The sequence below is a fragment of the Mustela putorius genome, unplaced genomic scaffold (assembly GCF_011764305.1).
Source record: "Mustela putorius furo isolate JIRA1106 unplaced genomic scaffold, ASM1176430v1.1 tig00000831_pilon_pilon_pilon, whole genome shotgun sequence".
NCBI lineage: Eukaryota > Metazoa > Chordata > Mammalia > Carnivora > Mustelidae > Mustela > Mustela putorius.
The window spans coordinates 6,784,968-6,812,469 of NW_025421490.1; positions in this window are offsets into that span (position 1 = coordinate 6,784,968).

Here is a 27,502-nt window from a genome sequence, read left to right on the forward strand (position 1 = left end):
CTTATTTTTACACAGGCTTTATTTTCTAAAGAGATAGACAACAGTTGTCAGGATGGCTTACATCTCAAACACTATTTTTTTTTTATCTGAATTTACCCCCCTTAAATTCAAGTAATCTTAATTTCTTACTCATTCTTTTATGTCCTCTGTGCCAATTCTATCACCATTTCAGATGTTGTACTTAAGTTTCTTTACACCTTCAGAATTGTCTTTTTTCATCTCATTCTCTCTTTCACATTTTGGACATAAAACAAAAAAGTAGTCTGGTATAAACATCATACAAAAATTAAATAGTTTTATAAAACTATTACATAGCAAACAAGTAAGGCTTTGGTTCAATTGTCTTGCACTTCAACATCAGGGCTTAACCTAGATTTACTTATTGACTTACTTATAAATTCCCTGATTTATTTCACAAAGGAATTGCCAGAGTTTACAAAAATAAACTTAAAAAAGATTAAAAAAAATTAGTTGAGAGAGACAGAGTAAGGGGGACATGCTCAGGTGATGTTCTAATTAACCCCTTGATAAAACAGAAGTGTAAATATTTAGGACAGACCCACTGTAGTTACTAAAGGCAAGTCACAAATTTGGCCTCAAAGCTTTTAGCAGTTAAAGCAAAAAGGGAACTAGTATCAGTTACAAGAATCACAGTGTTCCTAAGACTCAAAAATAAAAACAACAGAGAAAACCATAATTCAAGAAAAAATACCCCAAACTCAAAATCCGAGAAATTTCTCTCATGGCTTCTCATAAACAAGTATCAGAAAATGTAACAGAAATAATCCTCCAGTAAGTATAAAGACACATTTTATTGGGCTGTTTCTTATGGTGTTTTCAATACAGACAACTGGCATAAAGTTACTGGGCAATTTAGTGAAAACCAATAAAAATGGTGCCAAACATTTTGGTTCAATGCCCAGTTCCTTGGTTTGATCCAAAGATAGAGTCAAAATACATGAAAGAATAAATATTTAGCATGCCCATCAAGCCTCCATCCACAAACATTTCTTCACAGCTTGCATTCTGATAAGGATTCAATAGCAGAGATTTAATTTTTTTACCTGCCTGAAAGAGCCTGAGGGCAGTTTTGAGTGCTGCGGATTAAAGGCAAAATTCTATCCCTCAACGTTGGATTTAGCAAAAATAGGGTCTTCATCCGTCTTCCCTACCTGAGAAAGAGGAAGATCTAACTTGATGAGCTCAAAGGAGTAAATGAGGTCTCCTTCTCTAGGGACCATCAACTTCCCCAACGTGTAGTCCTAACGTACTTGTGTGGAAACCGAATCTTTGGTAACACGCAGACATCGCTGGGGGCCATAAACTCAAACTCCAGTGGACTCTGTGCTACCACGTGAGCAAAGAGTAGGCATGGGACCCATGTTCACCACAAGATGTGGGTCTCAACAGAAACGGTTAGGCTACTTGAGGTCAGCACACCAGTCATATTTAGGAAGTGTGAAAGTGACATGAAATACACACAATGGACTATAAATAGAGTTTTTGATTTGTTTGGCTTTCCACAAAATTAAAAATAAAATACTATTGCTCATTTGCCAAACATATCAACTCTTGGGGCAAATTCATTTTTGGAGGAATCTGGAGAATGTTCCATGGCTTTATTTTTATTTTGTTTTTTTATCTCAAGTTTTTATTTAAATTCTAGTTAGTTAACATATACAGTAAAATTGGTTTCAGGTGTAGAATTTAGTGATTCATCACGTCCATTGCTTTACAACTTGCATTTTTAGAGGAAAGAGTAGGTTTCCTCCTACTTCCAATCCCCAAGAGAGGTGTGACAGAGAAGAAAATTCTGGAAAAAATGGCTGGGTCTATATTCTCAAGGAGAAGGAGCTTCTTATTTGCCTCCTAGGCCCCTTTAGTGACAACATGGCAATTTTGTTCTGTTGCTTGCTTCCCCCCACCCCTTTTTTTCTCCTGTAACCTCTCATCCTCGTAGTACCGAAAGAGTTTAAACAAAAATGACTTTGTTTGGTTCTGCAGAATTAACACGACACTCAGGCATATTTCTAATTGAATGCAGATGTTTTCTAAGCAGAGAAAAGCCTCAGTCTTGTATACATAATTCTTACACAGCCCTAATGGAGGGAAGGGAGTTCAAAATTAGCAGCTTTTTAAAGCCAACCCTGGCCACGTGCCACAAAGACTTTGCTTTTGCTTTTTCTTTATTTTTCTTTTTTTTTTTTTTTCATTTTTTCATTTTCCAAGGGCGTGCAGACAGAAGATCTTTAAAAATCTATACAGGGAGGGCCACCATGTTTCCAAGAAACTTGAAAAAGGAGGAAAGCAAGCCAAACCAATCAGTGTGGCAATGCATTTACAGTCTCCCCTGCTCTCTGCCTTCAGAAATAAAACTTTGAAAAATCCACCAACATCTTGATCCCCGAGTGACAGAGTAGCAAGCGTTGCAGGGAATGAGGTCAACCCAAGGGCTCTGTTTTGACTGTCTTGAGACTGAGTTGCTGACACAGACAGACTTGTGAACACCCGATGAAGAAAAGGACACTCTGTGTTTTTTCAACTCCCTAATTCAACAATTTGCTCTATCATTCCTTCCAGATCCATGGCCCTGGCGTGTGTATGCTAGAATAGTAGGTTTATGAGCCCGATTATGTTGTCCTTAAAAAACAAAAACAAAAAAAACCCCACAAAAAACACTTTGACTGTTGCGAACCTCATAAGTAGGCAGTTTGTGTATGATTTCTGTGCTCCAGGAGCCAGACCATGGGACTGACAAGAGAAAGAATGCACAGCTGATGGAAATTCATGCTTTAGATAGAGGATGTGTATGTCCTGTTTTTTCCTTTCCCATTGGGGATCGATTTCAGGACAATTAAGCAAACTTCCAAAATATAGAATGACATCTCAGGTGAAAATGTGAAGAAAAAATTGTGGAAAAAAAAATTCCCAGAAATGATACATTCATAATTGAGAACAAAATGTTTGAGTTGTTAGAGGGATGGTCTAAAACACTAATGAACATTAAAAAAAAAAAAATGGTCAGCTTACACTTACATTACCTTACAACTAGGTTTAGATAGAGACATTTATTGTTTTCAGTAATGTTTTCAAAAAGTTCACCTATAAACCCGTTACACTAGGTTTTAGTGATCTAGAAATCACTGGCCCACCATGGATTTTGGTTCTATGGATTCGTTTTCAAGGATTTGGTTATATGATCTTTCAGATCTTTCATATCTTTAGGTAGAGAAAGCATCCTTTGGCACATGGCTGAGAAACAGGCTTTTAAGCAAAGCTCCACATTCTGGGGAGGGAGGAAGAGAAGACATATTTATTCCCATTTTTTTGCCATTTATGATTGACCTCCCAAGGAAAGCTCTATTACAAAGCCAAAGCAGGTTACAACTTTGAGAAACTAGAAGTGGGACCCTCCCTCCAGAGAACTAATTCTTCCCTTGCTCAAATAACATATGAAAATGAAAAAGTGATGAGAGCATGTCCTGTAGTTTTTGTTTGTTTTTTGCACACTGTAGGATACTTATTTATACACTACTGACTTTCTCATGAAACATTCAACATGTGGGCATCTCTATAATGAGACACTGTCCTTGTGAGTTAAAGGTTTTAATGGGTTCTGTCTATCCCATTCCCATGAGAAGATGTGGGGCTTTTATGATAAATAATTAGTGTGCTACCTAAAAGTAAAAATCATGATACAAAAGCCTAGGAAAAGGAATTGCTGAACACATGAGAAATGTCTTTATAAATGCCATCCAACTTGAGTGTTCTTAAAGGTTCAAAGATGTTGTCTGTGTCTGTGCCAGGAATCAAATCTAACATGATTTCACCAAGCAAAGGCCAAGATGAGTTGAAAACAACAACAACAAAAGAAAACAAAACAAACACCAGCCCAAACACCAGCAAACCAATGCAACATCTGCTTCTTTCCAAGCTTGAAGGAAAAGGGGGAATATTTTTGCAGTGTTTTCACATTCAAAAGTATAGAAAAAGACTCGAATGATCTGTCATCAAGGAAAGCCTTTAAAGCCAATGTCGCCTGGGTGGCTCAGTGGGTGAAGCCTCTGCCTTCAGATTAAGTCATAATCTCAGGGTCCTAGGATTGAGCCCCGCACTGGGCTCTCTGCTCATCAGGGTGTTTGTTCCCCCTCTCTCTCTGTCTGCCTCTCTGCTTACATGTGATCTCTCTCTCTGTCAAATAAGTAAATAAAATCTTAAAAAAAAAAGTTTTAAAAAAATTTATAAAATAAAAATAAAGCCAATGTCGACCATGAAGACTCATTTAAGAGTATGAATGGAGTCAGTAGTTTTGGTTTTTCCTCCAAGGAGCCTTCGGGGTGTGTATCTACACAACAGAAGCCTACCGCCCTTTTGAAGTTCTGCCCTAAGCCATCCCTAGTTTCACCTGCTCTTTTTTTGGTTTCTTCTTCTTTAGGTTTCAGTTTCTGTTTGTTACCTGCTCTATTTTGTTACCTCGAGGGCACATAGTTAATAGCTTTTCACTGAACAACTTCTGCTTTTAGAGGGAGTTTAGCAGTGTGCTGTTCTCAGCTTATCTAGTAACTGATTGTTTTTAATGAATGGGTCTTCTTGTTTGACTAAGGATTTCTGACCTTTAAGACTGTTAGTATTTTCTAGGTGATATTTACTCTGTTGATCTCTCGCTTTCATTGTTTCTTTGCACTCTTTGTGTGTAGTTTTCTGTGTTTAAACTAGTGATTTCATGTGTTTTGAAACTAAACACTTAATCTCCTTTGGTTTGTATACTTTTGAGTCTGGGCGTATGGAAGCACTCCCCCAATGCATTAGAGATGTTGAAATTCTGGTTTCAGATAAATTCTAGTGCTTCTTGCCAGAGGGAGAGGAGAGCCACTTGATGTGGCTTAACAACACTGGTTTATTTTCTGTTTGATCTTCGTTTATTATACCTAATAATTTCAGACACTTGCTGGGAAGAGAGGAAAGGAAAAAAAATCCTACAAGATCTTCACACTATGGATTATTTTTTATTTTTCTGGGAATGATAAGCAGTAAACCCAATGCACTTAAAATAATGCTATTTATTTCCCAAAGATCCTATCAGGTTATAAATGACCTACTAGGAGGTTCGAGGCCAGTTTTCCCAGGTTAGGGTAAACCTGGGGGCAGGCGTAGTGGGCATGTCCACATTTTACCAGTGAAATTAAGTTTAAAAAATTAAAAAAAAAATGCTTAAGGAAGGTCTAAGAAAAAGAATTGAATAACTAGATGGGGTGGATAAAAATGGAAAGGGTCAGAGGAACTCTTTATCTTAATAATTTGCTCTTGGGGCGCCTGGGTGGCTCAGTGGGTTGGACCTCTGCCTTCGGCTCAGGTCATGATCTCAGGGTCCTGGGATCGAGTCCCGCATTGGGCTCTCTGCTGGGTGGGGAGCCTGCTTCCCTCTCTCTCTCTCTGCCTACTTGTGATCTCTCTCTCTCTTTCTCTGTCAAATAAATAAATGAAAATCTTTAAGAAAAAAAATAGTAATTTGCTCTGTGCTTCTGGGCTCCTAAGTGGCGTTGAACCTGGGATTCCCTTGACCCTGAGTTACTGGACATACATGGGTTTTCAGCAGAGCTAGCCCGTTCCCTGCTCCACAGCCCGGCCCTTGGACTGAGAGGGCTGGAACACACTCAGAGGGACCTTGACCTCCGAGAGTGGATGCCACGCAATCTGCCCAAATCGGTCATGGGTTAGCTAGGCGATCCCGTCTGGAGAGCCCATGGACACCTCTCGGGAGTCTGGGACAAATAAAAGTAGTCATCACAAGGGAGGTACTTACACAGTCCCAGAAGGCAAGAAAAGCCATTTACTGGCTTTCGAAAACTGGGAGAAAAAAAATAAGATTTAACACCGAAGCACACATAAGAAAGAAAAATCAAGGCAGTATAGCAGGAGCTGGGGGGAGGAGGGAACACGTAGAGTCAAAATTCCCTCTGAGCCCACGAAAAGCAATAAGAGTTCTCATTTAACCTCGGAAAATGACTTGAGAATCACTTGTACTTTGAAACGATTCTAAATTGCAAACTAATTTCCCAGTGGGATATGTTGATGGCCTACTGTACACAGCATAAATAATGAGTTTGCAAGCAGGACCCCAAATAAAGCAGTTCGTGGAATTTATGAACAATTTTTCCCCCTACCCGACATTGCAATGTTAATGCTTCCAGTTAGGAGTTTTACTGTGTCAGCAGGTGAATCCGCAGGCAGTAAGTCAAGCTTTAATGGAACATGCTGGTAGGAACGATTAGGCTGCTGCCCTGTAAAATTCTGGTGTCAGTGCTGGGCGTCTAGAATACATGGCCATGGTCTGTTTCCTACTCTGATGGCAGGTGTCCCTGGTTGTCGGACTTCTCATGCTACAGTTCAAATTGGCAAAGGGAAATTTCTAACTTACAGAAGATTTCTAGAACTGGAAACCATGTCTAGTCAAACCACATTTTTCTTTTCTTTTTTTCTTTTTTTTCTTTTTTGGAACAAGGATTATTATCCTGTATTATCTGGCTGATTGGATAATACACGTTCGTAAGTGGTGAGAGTGAAATTCTATCCTAAGAGTCCTCTGTTCCTTAGTACTCTGTTCCTGTCTTCCTCAAGGATGCTGCCTTTTGCTGAGAAAGAAAAATGGTGAAAGCAATAAGTGGTTTAAATGTGTTTAAGAAAATGTGACAAAAATATGAATCTTTAATATGCTTTAATAACAGAAAACAAAACATTCTACCTGGTATATATGAACACCCAGACTTCTCTGAGGGATAGACATCTAACGGGACAGGTCTATAAGTGCTTATGATGTTTTTATAAGGCTTCATCCCCAAATGTAAAGGTATTATTAGATTGAATGTCACAAAGAAGTTCCTATGATGCTGTAAACAATTCACTGTGGGTAAGACATCACGGTCTTTACCTAACTTCAAAACTGCCATCTCTTTAAGTCTGGAATAATTGATGTTTCTCAAGAAAGTCGTGTGTATCAATGTCTTAGGAAGATGTAGGCAAGGTATACCCAGCTATAAATCTTCTGAGATCACTCGGGGGTGTCTGCCCTGTGGGGGCTGTGCAGTTCCTTCCACAAGTGCAATACCCAAATTCTTAACTACTCATCCCCAGGCGTTTACTCTACAACAGGGTATGGATTCTGCCGATCAAGGCAGTCCCATTTATCAACTATCCCTGGGATCAAAGAGCTTACAAATAGCGTTGCCTTAATTGTACCTTCTTCATTGGACCTCCAAGCCTACAAGTGAGACCTGTGCTCTAACCTAGCACGAGCAATGGTGCCACCATTACAAAGCCACCCTACTGGGCTTGGGAGGCCAACCAGTGATCCTTTCCTCACTGGTTCCTTTTCCTAATCTTCACAGCAACTATTGCAATCAACCCTCCTTTCAAACCCTCTATGTCATTCCTTCATCATCATTCTGCAGAGATAAGCACCCATCCTTTTGCGTAGAGAACCTCAGTCAAGAACACCTCAAACTGTGTCCCAAACCATCATGCTTTCCTTTCCTGTATCTGTACCTCTTTTTTCTGGATTCTATTTCATTTTACTGCAAACACTGTCCACTCTTCTGAGGTAACCTTTGCCTTCTAGCAGACAAATATGCTCAAGTCTAAATCTAACAGCCTTAAGAAAGCAAAAAACCTCACGTGGCTCCACATCTCCCTTTAGCTGTTACTCTGCCAAACTTCTAGAAAGAGCAGCCTGCCCTCCTAGCTCTTCCCCACTGCTGTGCATTCCCTGTGAACACACACCTCAGCAACCCCACCGGACACTCCATACCAAAACTATCCATAACTTTTCAGATGCTAATGACAAAGAACTATCTACCAGTGACACCATTTGTCTCAATTTTCTTGCATCCTTCTTGACAATTCTCAGTAAGTTCCCATTCCTATATGTGAAATGTTGGCATTCCTCAGGGTTTCATCATTAGCCTTTGTTTTTGTCCCATTCCACCCACACTCCCTTTGGGTGAAATGATGGTTCTCATGGCTACAACGACCATTTTTATGAGACAACTCCCAACTGCAGAGCACTCTTCTGTGTAATAAACAAGTATATTTCCTGTAAACTAAGCTTGTTTTGCAGAAATTTACATATGAATCTGCCTAACTAGATGCAAATCTGCAAACGGTCCCATTTTACCTAAATCTACCTAATGCTCCCATGTTCTTCCGCTTGATTAGTGACATACTCAACTATCCAGTCAACTAAATCAGGTAACTCAGGCATATATTCTGAACTTCTCCCTCTCCCTTCAAATTTCAATCCAACTGGTGACAACATTTATATATATTTTTCCATCTTAATGTTTCTCAAATCTTCTGCCTCTTCATTGTCTCAACTCCACCGTCTTAGTTCGGACCAGTCAGCTCCCTCCCAGAGTATGAAATCCTGAAATGGCAAACGGAGCATTTTCCCTGCCTTCACCTGTATGTTCCTCTGTTCTTTTTCCCCAGTGTAGACTGTGTGGTGAAAAACAGTCTTCAAATGCTTCCCATGAGTAAGGTTAAAAACTAAACCACTTAATATGACACTGTAAGTTCTTTGTTATTTCTTGCCTTCCTACCCTACAGTCTGCAACAAATGCTAAACTACCTAGACAGTCCCTTCCTCTCATCTCTGACAAAGCATTTCCCAACAACATTTTCTTGGTGTTCATCTTCTCCCTTCTCCTAAACTACTTGGTGGGAGATAGTGACCATGTCTTTTAATAGCTTGCAATGCCTGGTCCACAGTAAATACTCAATAGTACTTCTTAAGTGAATTCAGGTCAAGTACTTAAAATGCATTATTATAATTGTGATTATACTTTCTCATGTATGGGCTTTCATAAATTTTTAATTTTTTTTGTTCAATTATATGCATTTGCCAAATATCAATCAGTACATTGCCATTCTTATCTAGCTCTTTAAGTTGATAATAAGTAAATTAATTAAGGTCTTATTATTTTTCTTGGGCATGTATATATTTGTTTTGATTTTTTTATTTATTTAGAGTGACAGTGGGGGAAGAATAGGGAGAGGGATAAGCAGACTCTGCACTGAGCGCAGAGCCTGATGCAGGGCTTGAGTTCAGGAACCTGAGATCAGGACCTGAGCAGAAATCAAGAGTCAGACATTTAACCTACTGAGCCACATAGGCATCCCTCAATTTGCCCTTCAGGCACATTTTTATTACTTTGTGTGAATTGACTTAATTTTTCTAACCACTGCAAGACAATATTATTATCATCTCTATTTTACATATGTGGAAATTGATGCACACAGAGAAGCAAAGTAGGGACTGGAAGCCAAGTGATAGGAATCCACAGTCCTACTTCTTAACCACTCTGTTATCCTTCCAAATCTCAATGTTAATACTGTGTTGGAATTATGCTTCATCCTAGCTAAGTCTTTCTTTTTTTTCCTTTTTTTTTTTTTTTTTAAGATTTTATTTATTTGACACAGAGAGAGACAGCTAGAGAGGGAACACAAGCAGGGAGAGTGGGAGAGGGAGAAGCAGATTTCCTGCTGAGCAGGGAGCCCAGTGTGGGTCTCAACTCGATCCCAGAACCCTGGAATCATGACCTGAGCCAAAGGCAGACACTTAATAGTTGAGCTACCCAGACACCCCCTAGCTTTATCTTTTATCCATTCTTTTTTTATATATTCCTTAAAACTTTATTTTTTACAGTTTCAAGTAGTAATGGCAATAAACCTCTCAGTCTGAAGACAATCCCTCTTCTCAGGACTGGCCTATTCTTGTCCTTTGCAGTCTGTAATATGTACATAAGATGGAGAACTGTTTCAATATAAAGTGTAAAGAGAGGATTAAGAAAAATGGGCATGAATGAGTGGCAAATGCTATTAAATCTAAAAGTGCTTGAACATTCCCTTCAGAATCCAGAGGCAGTAGAAATATGTTTAAAATATTAAAATATATTTAGAGCATTGATCCAGAGAGTTCCACAAAAGGTAGCCAAAGGTGAATGATTCTTTTTGCAAGGCATTTTTTTTCCTTTTTTTGGGGGTTGGGGGGAAGGCATTTGCTGACTGAATTATAAGTGAAAATATATATCCCAGTTAGTTCCTATGACCTGAAGAGCTCTCGATATGCTCTTATGCCTCCGGAGTCACATGATCCCCCAAAGTCCAATGTTTATAATGTCCTTAAAAATAAGGTGTTCTATTCCTATTCCAAAATACACTCTTCCGAGTGCGAAGCTCTTTCTAGAGTATTATGACTTGTGTCAGGGTATTGGTGACAGAAGGGATAAATCTGTTCATTTGTTTATGCCCACAGTTGAAAACAAAGTGAGTATCAGCCAACATAACTCAGTTGACATTATTCTAAAATATCCTCCTCCCACACGAAGTATGATTTCACATTTGCGAAAAATATTTATCCCAAGTTGCAAACAATATTACAGTGACTCTTTGTTTCAGACTACTAAATCACCATGTTTAGGTAGAAAGCAAATGCCAAGTCAGATGTCTTTCAACGCATTGTAAGAACGAGGAGTGTGGTGGGAAATATCATACATTCTGGGAAGAGCTGCATTAGACCTAATCAATTTGTAATAGATATCAGTGGGAGAGCAGCATAGTCTGAATTTACCAATTTTTGGCCAAGCTGGGAGCCATGTTGCAGAACATTGTATTTTTAGTTAACGCATTTATTTCTTTTCTAAATATTTATCACTGGTACATTAGCCCTCTGGTTACCCTGGATTGTTCCGTGGGGATCCATGGCAGTGTGGTCTGGCTAAGTTTGTCTAAAGAAGCAGAGGGAAGTGGGTCCCCTTGGTTATCTAGCTTTCACATTTGTTTGAATGCCAAGTGGAAAACATGAAGAATTTTCATTGTCTGAACTTTGCTTGTATCTTGAGCCCTACAAAGCTATTCAAAATAAAAATATGATTTCCTCTAAACTTTTATCACATCATGATTTTTTCATTAAAAATAAGTTTTTGCCCTTTCCCTTTTAGTTACAAATATACCCCACACGTAAAAGGCATGAAACAGTTAAGCAGCAAAACCCTGAAAGACAGGGGGTTTTTTTGTTTGTTTTGCAGAACATTGTATTTTTAGTTAACGCATTTATTTCTTTTCTAAATATTTATCACTGGTACTTTACAATGTATCTGTCACCGCCTGGGCGGTAGGAGTACAAATACAAAGACATCTCCTCTGCCTTCAAGAGGGCTATAATGTCTTGGAGAAGACACTCAAGTTAAGTTATAGGAGGATATGATAAGCACTTTTGCAGTAACATGAATAAATACTATATAAAACAACAACAAAACTATACAAACTACTGATAGCCTTACAGACAAGAAAGTTGGCCTTCGTTAGTGAACAGAAGTTCACCTTGAAAGGGATTTTCCTTATACATGGGTGCAAAAATAGGGAATGTCAAACTGGTCTGATCTAGCTCTTGACTTCTGCTGCAATAGTGGAGAGGAACCACAGGGTTGTGAAGGCATGAAGAACGAAGAAAATTTTCTCCTGGATCAAAGATAAAACATGGGGTAAATGACCTTGATCTTTTATCTCAGAAGTTATTTTTATTTCCTCTTACTTTGAAGAGTCTTCTAAATCTCTACCCCAAACCCACTTGAAGTTGGGACATATTTGTCATTACTTCAAGCTACCGAAAAGATTTTGTACCTTTTAAAGGTTACAAACAGAGGGGAGGAGTCAAGATGGCGGAGAAGTAGCAAGCTGAGACTGCTTCAGCTAGCCGGAGATCAGCTAGATAGCTTATCTAAAGATTGCAAACACCTGAAAATCCATCGGCAGATCGAAGAGAAGAAGAACAGCAATTCTGGAAACAGAAAATCAGCCACTTTCTGAAAGGTAGGACCGGCGGAGAAGTGAGTCCAAAGCGACGGGAAGATAGACCCCGGGGGGAGGGGCCGGCTCCCGGCAAGCGGCGGAGCAACCGCGCACAAAATCAGGACTTTTAAAAGTCTGTTCCGCTGAGGGACATCGCTCCAGAGGCTAAACCGGGGCGAAGCCCACGCGGGGTCAGCGTGGCCTCAGGTCCCGCAGGGTCACAGAAGGATCGGGGGTGTCTGAGTGTCGCAGAGCTTGCGGGTATTGGAACGGGAAAGCCGGCTACAGAGACAGAGCCGACAGTAATCTCGCAGCTCCGTGTTACCTTGAACCGGTCGCAGGCTCGGTGAGCTCGGAGCGCGGCCGGAGGTCAGGCAGACGGGAGTAACTGGGCGCGGTTCTCTGAGCGCGCACTGAGGAGTGGGGCCCTGGGCTCTCGGCTCCTCCGGGCCGGAGACCAGGAGGCCGCCATTTGTATTCCCGTCCTCTGGAACTCTACGGAAAGCGCTCGGGGAACAAAAGCTCCTGAAAGCAAACCCGAGCGGATTACTCACCCCGGCCCCGGGTAAGGGCGGTGTAATTCCGCCCGGGGCAAAGACACTTGAGAATCACTACAACAGGCCCCTCCCCCAGAAGATCAACAAGAAATCCAGCGGAGACCAAGTTCACCTACCAAGGAGTGCGGTTTCAATACCAAGGAGAGCAGCAGAATTCCAGAGGGGGAGAAAGCCAAGCACGGAACTCATGGCTTTTTTCCTGTGATTTTTTTTAGTCTTGCAGTTAATTTAATTTTTTCTTTTTCATTTTTTTTTCTTTTTTTTTTTTCTCGCCTTCGAGTAAAATTTTTTTTTTTTAACTGTTACCTTTTTCTTTTTTAACGATTTTTTACTAGTTTATCTAATATATATATATATATATATTTTTTTTTTTTTACATTTTTCTTAGGTGTTTTCTTTTTTTAAAATTCTTTTCTTTTCTTTTTTTTTTTTTTTTTTTTTTCTTTTTTCTCTCTTCCTTTTTGAACTTCTTTTTATCCCCTTTCTCCCCACTCACGATTTTGGATCTCTTCTAATTTGGTTAAAGCATATTTTCCTGGGGTTGTTGCCACCCTTTTAGTATTTTACTTGCCCCTTCATTTACTCTTATCTGGACAAAATGACAAGACGTAAAAATTCAACACAAAAAAAAGAACAAGAGGCAGTACCGAAGGCTAGGGACCTAATCAATACAGACATCGGTAATATGTCAGATCTAGAGTTCAGAATGACAATTCTCAAGGTTCTAGCCGGGCTCGAAAAAGGCATGGAAGATATTAGAGAAACCCTCTCGAGAGATATAAAAGCCCTTTCTGGAGAAATAAAAGAACTAAAATCTAACCAAGTTGAAATCAAAAAAGCTATTAATGAGGTGCAATCAAAAATGGAGGCTCTCACTGCTAGGATAAATGAGGCAGAAGAAATAATTAGTGATATAGAAGACCAAATGACAGAGAATAAAGAAGCTGATCAAAAGAGGGACAAACAGCTACTGGACCACGAGGGGAGAATTCGAGAGATAAGTGACACCATAAGACGAAACAACATTAGAATAATTGGGATTCCAGAAGAAGAAGAAAGTGAGAGGGGAGCAGAAGGTATACTGGAGAGAATTATTGGGGAGAATTTCCCCAATATGGCAAAGGGAACGAGCATCAAAATTCAGGAGGTTCAGAGAATGCCCCTCAAAATCAATAAGAATAGGCCCCCACACCCCGTCACCTAATAGTAAAATTTACAAGTCTCAATGACAAAGAGAAAATCCTGAAAGCAGCCCGGGAAAAGAAGTCTGTAACATACAATGGTAAAAATATTAGATTGGCAGCTGACTTATCCACAGAGACCTGGCAGGCCAGAAAGAGCTGGCATGATATTTTCAGAGCACTAAACGAGAAAAACATGCAGCCAAGAATACTATATCCAGCTAGGCTATCATTGAAAATAGAAGGAGAGATTAAAAGCTTCCAGGACAAACAACAACTGAAAGAATTTGCAAATACCAAACCAGCTCTACAGGAAATCTTGAAAGGGGTCCTCTAAGCAAAGAGAGAGCCTACAAGTGGTAGATCAGAAAGGAACAGAGACCATATACAGTAACAGTCACCTTACAGGCAATACAATGGCACTAAATTCATATCTCTCAATAGTTACCCTGAATGTGAATGGGCTAAATGCCCCTGTCAAAAGACACAGGGTATCAGAATGGATAAAAAAAAACAAAACCCATCTATATGTTGCCTCCAAGAAACACATTTTAAGCCCGAAGACACCTCCAGATTTAAAGTGAGGGGGTGGAAAAGAATTTACCATGCTAATGGACATCAGAAGAAAGCAGGAGTGGCAATCCTTATATCAGATCAATTAGATTTTAAGCCAAAGACTATAATAAGAGATGAGGAAGGACACTATATCATACTCAAAGGGTCTGTCCAACAAGAAGATTTAACAATTTTAAATATCTATGCCCCCAATGTGGGAGCAGCCAACTATATAAACCAATTAATAACAAAATCAAAGAAACACATCAACAATAATACAATGATAGTAGGGGACTTTAACACTCCCCTCACTGAAATGGACAGGTCATCCAAGCAAAAGATCAGCAAGGATATAAAGGCCTTAAATGACACACTGGACCAGATGGACATCACAGATATATTCAGAATATTTCATCCCAAAGCAACAGAATACACATTCTTCTCTAGTGCACATGGAACATTCTCCAGAATAGATCACATCCTCGGTCCTAAATCAGGACTCAACCGGTATCAAAAGATTGGGATCATTCCCTGCATATTTTCAGACCACAATGCTCTAAAGCTAGAACTCAACCACAAAAGGAAGTTTGGAAAGAACCCAAATACATGGAGACTAAACAGTATCCTTCTAAAGAATGAATGGGTCAACCGGGAAATTAAAGAAGAATTGAAAAAATCATGGAAACAAATGATAATGAAAACACAACGGTTCAAAATCTGTGGGACACAACAAAGGCAGTCCTGAGAGGAAAATATATAGCGGTACAAGCCTTTCTCAAGAAACAAGAAAGGTCTCAGGTACACAACCTAACCCTACACCTAAAGGAGCTGGAGAAAGAACAAGAAAGAAACCCTAAGCCCAGCAGGAGAAGAGAAATCATAAAGATCAGAGCAGAAATCAATGAAATAGAAACCAAAAAAACAATAGAACAAATCAACGAAACTAGGAGCTGGTTCTTTGAAAGAATTAATAAAATTGATAAACCCCTGGCCCGACTTATCAAAAAGAAAAGAGAAAGGACCCAAACAAATAAAATCATGAATGAAAGAGGAGAGATCACAACTAACACCAAAGAAATACAAACTATTATAAGAACATACTATGAGCAACTCTACGGCAATAAATTTGACAATCTGGAAGAAATGGATGCATTCCTAGAAACATATAAACTACCACAACTGAACCAGGAAGAAATAGAAAGCCTGAACAGACCCATAACCAGTAAGGAGATTGAAACAGTCATTAAAAATCTCCAAACAAACAAAAGCCCAGGGCCAGACGGCTTCCCGGGGGAATTCTACCAAACATTTAAAGAAGAACTAATTCCTATTCTCCTGAAACTGTTCCAAAAAATAGAAATGGAAGGAAAACTTCCAAACTCATTTTATGAGGCCAGCATCACCTTGATCCCAAAACCAGACAAGGATCCCACCAAAAAAGAGAGCTATAGACCGATATCCTTGATGAACAAAGATGCGAAAATACTCAACAAAATACTAGCCAATAGGATTCAACAGTACATTAAAAAGATTATTCACCACGACCAAGTGGGATTTATTCCAGGGCTGCAAGGTTGGTTCAACATCCGCAAATCAGTCAATGTGATACAACACATCAATAAAAGTAAGAACAAGAACCATATGATACTCTCAATAGATGCTGAAAAAGCATTTGACAAAGTACAACATCCCTTCCTGATCAAAACTCTTCAAAGTGTAGGGATAGAGGGCACATACCTCAATATCATCAAAGCCATCTATGAAAAACCCACCGCAAATATCATTCTCAATGGAGAAAAACTGAAAGCTTTTCCGCTAAGGTCAGGAACACGGCAGGGATGTCCATTATCACCACTGCTATTCCACATCGTACTAGAGGTCCTAGCCTCAGCAATCAGACAACAAAAGGAAATTAAAGGCATCCAAATCGGCAAAGAAGAAGTCAAATTATCACTCTTCGCAGATGATATGATACTATATGTGGAAAACCCAAAAGACTGCACTCCAAAACTGCTAGAACTTATACAGGAATTCAGTAAAGTGTCAGGATATAAAATCAATGCACAGAAATCAGTTGCATTTCTCTACACCAACAGCAAGACAGAAGAAAGAGATATTAAGGAGTCAATCCCATTTACAATTGCATCCAAAACCATAAGATACCTAGGAATAAACCTAACCAAAGAGACACAGAATCTATACTCAGAAAACTATAAAGTACTCATGAAAGAAATTGAGGAAGACACAAAGAAATGGAAAAATGTTCCATGCTCCTGGATTGGAAGAATAAATATTGTGAAAATGTCTATGCTACCTAAAGCAATCTACACATTTAATGCAATTCCTATCAAAGTACCATCCATCTTTTTCAAAGAAATGGAACAAATAATTCTAAAATTTATATGGAACCAGAAAAGACCTCGAATAGCCAAAGGGATATTGAAAAAGAAAGCCAACGTTGGTGGCATCACAATTCCGGACTTCAGGCTCTATTACAAAGCTGTCATCATCAAGACAGCATGGTACTGGCACAAAAACAGACACATAGATCAATGGAACAGAATAGAGAGCCCAGAAATAGACCCTCAAATCTATGGTCAACTAATCTTCGACAAAGCAGGAAAGAATGTCCAATGGAAAAAAGACAGCCTTTTCAATAAATGGTGCTGGGGAAAATTGGACAGCCACATGCAGAAAAATGAAATTGGACCATTTCCTTACACCACACACAAAAATAGACTCAAAATGGATGAAGGACCTCAATGTACGAAAGGAATCCATCAAAATCCTTGAGGAGAACACGGGCAGCAACCTCTTCGACCTCTGCCGCAGCAACATCTTCCTAGGAACAACGCAAAAGGCAAGGGAAGCAAGGGCAAAAATGAACTATTGGGATTTCATCAAGATCAAAAGCTTTTGCACAGCAAAGGAAACAGTTAACAAAATCAAAAGACAACTGACAGAATGGGAGAAGATATTTGCAAACGACATATCAGATAAAGGACTAGTGTCCAGAATCTATAAAGAACTTAGCAAACTCAACACCCAAAGAACAAATAATCCAATCAAGAAATGGGCAGAAGACATGAACAGACATTTCTGCAAAGAAGACATCCAGATGGCCAACAGACACATGAAAAAGTGCTCCATATCACTCGGCATCAGGGAAATACAAATCAAAACCACAATGAGATATCACCTCACACCAGTCAGAATGGCTAAAATCAACAAGTCAGGAAATGACAGATGCTGGCGAGGATGCGGAGAAAGGGGAACCCTCCTACACTGTTGGTGGGAATGCAAGCTGGTGCAGCCACTCTGGAAAACAGCATGGAGGTTCCTCAAAATGTTGAAAATAGAACTGCCCTATGACCCAGCAATTGCACTATTGGGTATTTACCCTAAAGATACAAATGTAGTGATCCAAAGGGACACATGCACCCGAATGTTTATAGCAGCAATGTCCACAATAGCCAAACTATGGAAAGAACCTAGATGTCCATCAACAGATGAATGGATCAAGAAGATGTGGTATATATACACAATGGAATACTATGCAGCCATCAAAAGAAATGAAATCTTGCCATTTGCAACAACATGGATGGAACTAGAGCGTATCATGCTTAGCAAAATAAGTCAAGCAGAGAAAGACAACTATCATATGATCTCCCTGATATGAGGAAGTGGTGATGCAACATGGAGGCTTAAGTGGGTAGAAGAATAAATGAAACAAGATGGGATTGGGAGGGAGACAAACCATAAGTGACTCTTAATCTCACAACAAACTGAGGGTTGCCGGGGGGAGGGGGTTTGGGAGAAGGGGGTGGGATTATGGACATTGGGGAGGGTATGTGATTTGGTGAGTGCTGTGAAGTGTGTAAACCTGGTGATTCACAGACCTGTACCCCTGGGGATAAAAATATATGTTTATAAAAAATAAAAAATTAAAAAAAAAAATAAATAAAGGTTACAAACATAGCTTAGATTTTAGGCCATGGTAACTGGGGATCCGGAGTGGTGCAAGGGAAGAGCTGCCACCAGTGGAAGCACAGAGGGCCTAGGGATGAGACTTGAAGAGCTGCAGTTGGCAGAAATTGAGAACGCTCCATTGTTTTGCTAGAAGATTCCACACCTCAACACATCCAGTCTTGCACAAACAATGGTAGAAACCAGAGCCATAGAATTATAATGATGAAAGAGGCTCTGAAGGAAGACACTAGCCAGGGCCCCTTGTCCCACTGCCTCTAGATGAGTCTGCAAACACCATGGTGAGCAGGCCATCCTGTCTACTAGGTTGCAATTATGTCCACACTTTGCTTCCTTTTTATTTAATGTACAGGCACACAGGCTAATTGCGCCATGTTTAGGTGCACATTTCTTGGCATATGGACAGTTCTTCTTAAATATTTATGGGGTGAATGAATATGCTGTAAATTGTTTATTCCACAAGGTAATTTTCTTTTCCCCATATTAATCCTTTATTGGTTATTATAAATTCCATTTTAAAATAACCCCTTCAACTCTTATTAAGTGAAGGTCTTAGAAGAGAAAGGACCTACCAAATTTGGTAGCTGGGCTACCATATATAACCCAGCGGCCGGTGGGCTATTGCGGTTATATGGACCCTGAGGAGAGCTGCTGAAGCAGGCCTTCTTCAATGTGAGAGAGCCTCCCTGTAGGCTAGCCCCCTTTTTAACCTATTGTTCTTGCTTTTCTATACATATACCTTAAATTTACTCCCCAAAAGCCCAAACAAATAAGCAAAAAACATCCATCTGGACTTGGTAGATTTTCATTGTGGATGTGGATTGAGAACTCTTTAGTGAGCAAAGAGTTTATGTGGGAAAACAAAAGCTGTTGTAATGATACATTTACAACGGCTTTTAGGAAAAAGTTTGCCTTGTGTGCTCCATCTTTATTAATTACTGCTAGAGACATTCCCCAAAGTCCAGACCATGTTAAAGAACAAAGAAAGGCATTCTTAGCTATTTTACAGGAGAGGGGAGGATTTAAAGGCTTTTAATGCTCTTTAAAAACCGTCAGAAGATAACTTAAGTTTTACAGTACCCATCAAGAGTGCCAATAACCAAAAGCTAAAATAATCCAGATCTGATTCCTACCTCATGGTAGACTAGAGATAAGTTCTTCCTGAATCACAGAATAAAAATTAAATTTAGGACAATTTTATTGCTTTGTATGTTTGATAATGTTCTGCTTATTTGAATATTGGTTAAACAGGTATACATTATATATTCATTCATTTATTCAAAAATATGTCTTTTTCTCTATTTGAGAGGCAGTGTGCTAGATGCTGGGAGTACAAATAAATTGATTGGTCCCTGCCCTCGAGAAGCTTAAAATCTGGTATATTAAAACTAGAACTTCCTATAATGGTTTTGTCATATCACTCTGGCTCATTTACCATTACATTTGGCTAAGATGATGGATTCACAGCTATTGTACGAAAAAAAAAAATGGACACCAGGAAATGAAAGGCTACTAAAAATCCCCTATATTCATAGCAACACATTTTTATTATTATCATCATTATTATTATTTTATAAAAACAGTGTCATTTTTTCATCAAATTGAAAACCAGTTATTAGGACACATTAGCCCAAAACTCATTCAAAAAATAACCACAGCCACATGGTGGTAAAGAAAATTCAGGATTCAAGGCAGCTGAAATCATAAATAGCTCATTGCTCGACTTAATTGTTCTTTCTCCTCTCAATCCTGCCTGTTAACATTTTGCAATTGGAATGTTTTCCATCTGTGCCTTTAGTTGAATTGTGTGAACATAGCCGATGAAAACCATTATCACTCTGTCTTTTAGTCTTTGATCTGCTTTGTGTTGACACACTCACCACCAGAAAAATGTTAGCTCAGTCATACACCTGATGTTATGCTATATATGCTTTATGCCCCATGTTCAAAGTTTTCCGTCTGTACTTCAAAGTTACTGCTTTCCTCGTTCTGATAGAGGCACCTACATCCACGTGTGCAGAAGGATTATCTGTGGGATCAGTAATTGGGAGAGTCGTGTTGGGTTCCTTTACAGCACACTGCTAAATCCAATAGTATCAATAAATGAAATCAATAAAATGTATTAGCCTAGCAAATATTGGTACTTGAGGTTCCTCCAGTAGAGTCCCTTATTCCATCTTCTCTCCGCCATGTTTTTGCGTGTTCTTCTCAGAAGGCTGGAGTCCTGACTGTGTGCTGCTCCAGAGGACACCATTCAGGTCACAGATAGATGACAGTGGTGCCTCCTGACACTGCAGAGCCCAGACCGCTCTGGGGTGGCTCTGGGGTGAAGACTTCATGATTTGTCATCCCCACCTCAGGGGCCATGTGAGACCAAATTTCCATTAGAAAAGGAAGATGGTATTGGACGTGGGGATGCGTATCACTGTGTGTGTGTGTGTGTGTGTGTGTGTGTGTGTGTGTGTAAATGGGTTCACTGAGAAGAACATGAGCCATTGGACCATTGGAGTAAATGGCAAATCAAAGGCTAAGACAGGAGAGAGTGACCAGAAGCTGAATCTAAAATCAGAGAGGGAATGGGTGTGGGGCAGACTCCTGCCTTTGGGTTTGAAATGAGAACATGGTGCTAATTCCCTTGATTATTTCTGGGCTGATATCATCTGCCTTCTTCCTAGATACCATGACCAGAAGATGTCTGGACCAGAAAAAGAAGTCAAGTGGTGTTTTGTATTTCTACGTCAGAAAAGTTTAGCCTAATTTGGAAAAAGGGAGTTTCTCTAGCTCAGATGATGCCCAGGGAGAAACCTGCAAAAGATCAGATGCCTTTCCCCACGCACCTACCCCCCACCCCCCGCCAAGTTCTGAGGGAGTTTGGTTGACTGTTTCTTCCTGTGTGAGACATGGAGATGAAGCCAGTGTCCCTCTCTGGTCCAGGAGAACCAAACATTTCCTCAAAAGCTATACTTCCTCATTTAGTTTCCAAATAGCGATCTTAGAAGCACAGTAAACAAAGATAATGCTGAGAATAAAATGTGTTTAAAATTCACGGTTTTTTTTTCTTTGCATGATTACATTAGGAGAAGCATATAGGTGAATGCTAAGTAAATTCATTATTAATGGCTGCTTATGCATGTTATGGGCTGAATGCATGTGTCCACAAAATTCATGTGGTAAAACCCTAACCCTCAGTGTGGCTGTATTTGGAACAAGAAAGTAATTAAGGTAAATGGATATGGTAAGTGTGGGAGCCTGACCCAACAGGAATAGTGTCACCACTTGGTCCTTCCATTGTCGGCCCATGCTTGTAAATTTCTCCCTGTAATTATTATTTTTTTAAGGAGGTAACAAAATGTTCATGGTGGAATGTACAGGTATTTCTAAACTCAAGTGACCCAAATATTTCTGTGTCAATATCTAGTCACGTAGGTAGAACATTTAGGCAGCTCCGTCAGTGGAATATAAGCTATTTTTATGCTTGAATAGATTTGTAGCTGATTAAGTCTTAAGGAACAATTTCACAGTATTTCTTCCTAGGAAATGTGCTAATTTCATAGAGCTGTTTTATGACGGCAGTGCACCAGCACGCACGTGTGTGTGTGTGTGTGTGTGCACACGTGCGTGTGTGCACTTTCAGCACGTACTCCTTATTTCTCCAGGATTATCCAGGAAGGCGTTTTCCAGAGAGCTTTATTTCTAAGCGTCACATGAACATCTGCAGTTTTCAAGGTGAAAATGATTCCTCGCGGATTGGTTTTAACAACAACCTGAGTAGTGCAAAGTGAAGAGGATTAAGGCAGACAATGTGACCACACACCAATTTCCTCCCTTACAAACCTCTTCTATCACTTATCTGAATTTTAATCCCATCTGCTAAGCAATGCAGGTCCCCAGAGCAAAGGTTATGCACGTCCTCCGCGGCTTTCTCATTAAACTGGGTTCTGCCATTTCCGTGGGCCTCTTCGGTGATGGAGCAAGGGATGTTTGAGTTAGATGGTTCATTCTTTTATTTATTGTTTCAACAGGAAAAAAATAAATAAATAAACCCATATAGTTTAAAAAACCATTTACCCATTACTGGGTAAGGGCAGCCCCTCCCGTCTTTTGACCCAAATATTTCCAACCTATCGATGGACAGACTTTAGAACAGTCACTGATCCTTTCTACTACACCATTTTAGGAAGATTTAAGTTAAAATATTTAAATATAATTCCTGGAAGGGAGACCATCTTTTCTTAACAAAGCTGAAATCCTCATTGGCAGTCAGCAGAGATGGGCTGGGTTAATGTCAATTTCTTTACTTTTTACAAATGCCACCTGTGTTACCAGCATTGATTTGAAGGTGATGTAATTTTCTTGCAAATCCATTAGTTTTATAGGTTTCTGGCAAGCCCCACTGCTGTGTTGATTAGATATAGTAACTGTGTCTATTTAAACAGGGTTTTAAACGCCTGGCTCAAGTCTCTGTATTGGCTGGATAACAAGACATACAGTGGGCGCTCTAACTTAAGGTTGTGCTAAGCAATGATTTGACATATAGCTTAGTGTTTAGCCATTTGTGATAATAAGCACTTTAATTGTGGAGTTAATTGCAAGTTTACCTGCAAGACATACCTTAAAGGGATCCTGACAAGTAAGATATGGGCTATGCACCCTCTTTCGGTGGTTTTAGTCTAACAGTGCTTCTCAAAGTTCAGTCCTCAGACAAGCAAGATCAGCATCATCTGGGACTTGTCAGAAATGCACATTCTTGGCCCCATCCCAGACCCAGTGAATCAGAAACTCTGGGAGCAGGGCCCATAATGTACGTGTTAACAAGCCTCCTCGTGATTCCTTCCCATGCTAGCCTCAGAACCACGGCAGCAAGAGGGTCTCCGACCCAGTGGGATCACACACACTATATTTTGGCACCAAACAATTCAATGTGAATCACATCTGTAATTACTCTTAATGAACTAATCTTCTATATCCAGATTGGGTCATCCTGGAAAATCATTTCGTATTAATAAAACACTATCAGTTCATCTCTTAATTTTTCAATATTTACCTTTACTGTGATAGACGGTGGCTTATTATAAATGTATTAGGATTAAGGTATGGGGTGAGGGAAAGCAGCTAATCTTTATTTTACTTATCTATCTTTGTCTTCTCTTTTTCATTATCTAAAGAAGTGAACATCGCATGCTCCATTAAGCAAGATGCAGTTTTTATTATCTTGTATCTCTTCCTGAACCCTTTCTATAAATGCTACTTGATTACTCTTGCATGTTGAGATAGACATTTAGAATAATCAAAACATCAAGAAAGTGATGCTTGGTTAATCTATGGCAATACAGCTTTCTTGACACAGATAAATGGGTTGAGACAGATGCAAGCGTTAAGTTCTACCCGATGGACTGAGATGATGTTTTACAGAAGGAATCGGGTGAGAAACTTGATGCCAACAAATAAATGAACAAAATGGTAATAAATATAATTCCCAGCAAAAGAAAGTTTTTTTCCCAAAGGAAAAGAATATAATTGGTCATTTACATACCCAAGGTGCCATCTACTTACATCTTCAGTGGGATCAATTGCTCCTTTGTGCTTTCCTTCTTTTATTAAATATTAATTGAGAAGTTTCCATAAGCCATATTGTTGTCCACTTTTAGCTGAGCTGGAATTATGTTTCCAGAATTCCCTTCTCTGCATTGTTCCAGATTCGTGTGGACCATAAGACAAGAGAGGTTTTGTGTGAGACTTGGAGGACAGCAGTGAAACACAGCCATACCCTCACAGGCACTGTGTCACTTACCCTTGGCTCACCTTGTAGAAGAAGACAACAGCCATAGCCTCAGCGCTTCCAGACTCCATCGGGTATGTTTCTTCAGTTTCTCAGATTCCTCCACCACTTACAGATTTATCACCATTTTGAAAGACCCTTGCTTCTTCTGCAAGACCATCAAAGTAGGCTGTTAGACACCAGGTTGAGTTCCGGCCCATCCCTGTGGGCTCCAGCTTGTCCTCTCAGCTCCCCACTGATCCTGTTCACTCCCCACTCTCCATTTCACATCCATCTCTCCCTTTGGAGCTTCCTGCCTTACCCATGGTGGGCCCCATGTCTAGACTTGGGCGCCATGACACTCAGGTCTCATAGTTTCATCAGGTCAAAGCCCCACAAGTAAATCCATGGTTAGATATCATCACAGGCATTTCTACGTCTCTGGGAAAATGGTCATGCAGACTTTGAAACTAGACATGGCTCAGAAGAGCTGAATCTGAAACCGATCCTTTCTCTAAATTCAACCTGAGCTTTCTAGACTGGACTCTCTGTTTAGATTTAAAGGCATCACAGGCTCTATTTCCAGTGGTGAAAGGGGTCAAAGCATGAAGTAGTACAGCATTTACTTGTGTTATTACCTGCAACCATGTACATTTGGAAGACAAGAATTCATCGATCAAGAGTGTGTTTGCAAACTCCCCACATCCACCCCCCCCCAAACTTCTATGACTGCATGTCACAAAGATTTATTTCTGGCTTCTATTACATGGACCCCTCTTCAGGGGAGCTATACTGCATTCTTCCTGTATTTTCATTCTGCAGCCCAAGCAAAAGGAGCGGTGCTGTCTTGAAAAATGCCCTTTGTCATGGTGGAAGGGATGGGTCAGAGTGCTGGTGGAGCCCATCCCTCTCGCGGGCGAGCAGCAAACACAGCGCTGTCCCATGAATTCATAGTCATCAGGCAAACATGCCACACAGCCAAACCCGAATACTGTGGGACAGGACTGTATCATCCTCTTACAAAGAACAAAGAGTGAACACTGGTCAGCAGCAGTACAACTGCCCACAGTAACTTATTAGATGAGTCAAAATTGAGGTTGGTTATTATTCAGGAGAGGCCTGGGAGATCCAGTGACAACCTATCTCAAAGCAAAAATACAGCATGAAGAAAATTATAGTGGATAGGAAATAAATAAAAATAGTAGCTCTGGGGTGGGGGAGCAATTATGGAAAAATGGAAAAAAGCATTACTGAAACAAATAAAAAAAATAAATGTCCTTGAAATAAAAAGTTCTGATTTTGTACCAAGCTCTACGGATCAGAAAAAGGCACATCTAGGAAAATCCCAGTAAAATTTCTGACTCTAAGAACAGTGTTTTTTTTAAGGTGGCAATTATCCAAGCACAATTAATAAAATATCTCCCAAAGGGGGGATAAAAAAATCAGGCCATCAGCAAGCTTTTCAACTCAAATACTGAAAAACCATGGGCAACAAAAAATAAAACAACAACATGGAGAGGACTGAAGGGGAGAAAGTGTTGCCTATGAATCTTAGACCCCATTTACTGGGGGAAAATATTTCCTGTAAGTTTTTCAGGACTTTTGAAACAGAAGAGACATCCTGGCTTTGGCCTCTGGGGGGATGTAAGAGCAGGTTGGTGGAAAAATTGTAACTATTTTAGTTTCAATAAATGTTATATCCATAAGTATCTGATTATAAGAATAGTAACTCTTTCGATTGGAAAATTTCAGTAGAATCCCCAAATTAACAAGGGAAGCATGGTAGGAATAGTAACTAGATCAACTGAGCAAGAAACAAGGAAAGAAAGAGAAAAAAATGGGGTCCCTGGGTGGCTCAGTCGGTTGAGCAACTTCCTTCGGCTCAGGTCATGATCCTGGGGGCCTGGGATTGAGTCCCCACATCGGGATCCCTGCTCAGTGGAGAGTCTGCTTCTCCACCTGCCTCTGAGATCTCTCTCACTTTCATTCGCTCTCAGATAAATAATAAAATTTTTTAAAAAAGAAGAAAGAGAAAAAAAGCAATGCATAATAAAAGATAAAATACGATAAAATGGAAAGAATTAAATCAAGATTACCAGCTTTTAAGGTAAATATGAAGAGTAATTAAGAAACCAAATCTAAGAAAAATTCAAGGTAAAGTAAAAAACTAGGGAGAAAGCAAGAAAAAGAACACTTCAAAAGAATATCTATGTAATATAGCAAAACAATACCTAGCTAATATTTCCTTCTTTTCTCAGAGGGAAATGAAGAGACTTAAATGCTGTTGAGACAAAAGAAAGGAAGGAATTAAATATCCATTTTAAGAAATTAGAAAATAAAAATGCAATAAGCAAGAATTAATAGAGAGAAATTTCAGTTAATGAAATAGAAAACAATCAAAAACATTTAAAGTGTAAATCAGTAAGTCAATTCTCTGAGGAGAAAAACCAGTAAAATAGATAAACCCCTGGAAGTCTGATTAACAAAAAAGGGAGATCCAAAGTAGATAAGATTAAGTATGAGAAAAGAAACAAAACCCAGTCAGAAAGGAAAGATAGGCTAAAAAGAGAATGCTACTTGAATAACACAGTTTGCCAAAAACGACAGAGTAGAAAACTGAATGGGCCATTTACCAGAGAAAAGACTAGAAAGGAATGGATCAGAACAGCCAAGCATACGTGTACCTACACGTACACACACACACACACACACACACACACAGAAAATAGCCTATCATATCACATAGCCCATATTGTCACTAAATGAAGTAAATAGGATATGGATGGAGGAAAAGGCAAGTAGACTAGTGAAATAGGCATAGAATGAGGATTTTAGTTTGTAGAGCTTTAATACAGAGAAAAGCAATAATTAATTCAATGGCAAAACATGATTTTCTTTTTTTTAAGGAACAACACAGACACAACTGGCCAACCATCTGGAAGGAAGTAAAAATGGAACCCTGTCTTACACCACATACAAAAATATATTCCAGATGGACCAAAGCCTAGAATGAAAAACTAATGAACAAAGAAAAAACTGAAAATTTTATAAGAAATCTAGACGACTGTACATACCAAGACATTATGGATTGGGTACCATCATGACTGGTTCTGGAAGACTAAAATGTATTACGAATAAACATCATTTATTTCATATAAACAAAAACTACATGTGGAAGAGTACATAATAAAGTTAATAAACAGTGTTTCATCTACATAACTGTTTCTAATCTGATGACATGCAAAGAGTAAATATTTATCAATTCTTAAAAATAGAAAAATAATTCAATAGAAAATGTATAAAACTATAATTAAAGAATGCACAGAAAACTAAAATCTTATTAAAAGATACACTAAAATATTTTCATACTTTCTAGTAGTCTGATCAATAAAAATATTCAGGTTGACAAAAAAGTGATTACTTATACACAAAAGACTAGCAAAAATTCAAAAGACCTCCCTGTCAGGATTATTGACAAAAGAGCATGCCTATCCAAAGATGGACGGAATGTGAAGCATTACAGTTTTTTTTTTAATTGACCATGTATGTTAAATTAAAAATACAAAATGTCCTTTCAATCTAACAGTTTCATTCAAGAGATCAACATAGTAGAAATGCAG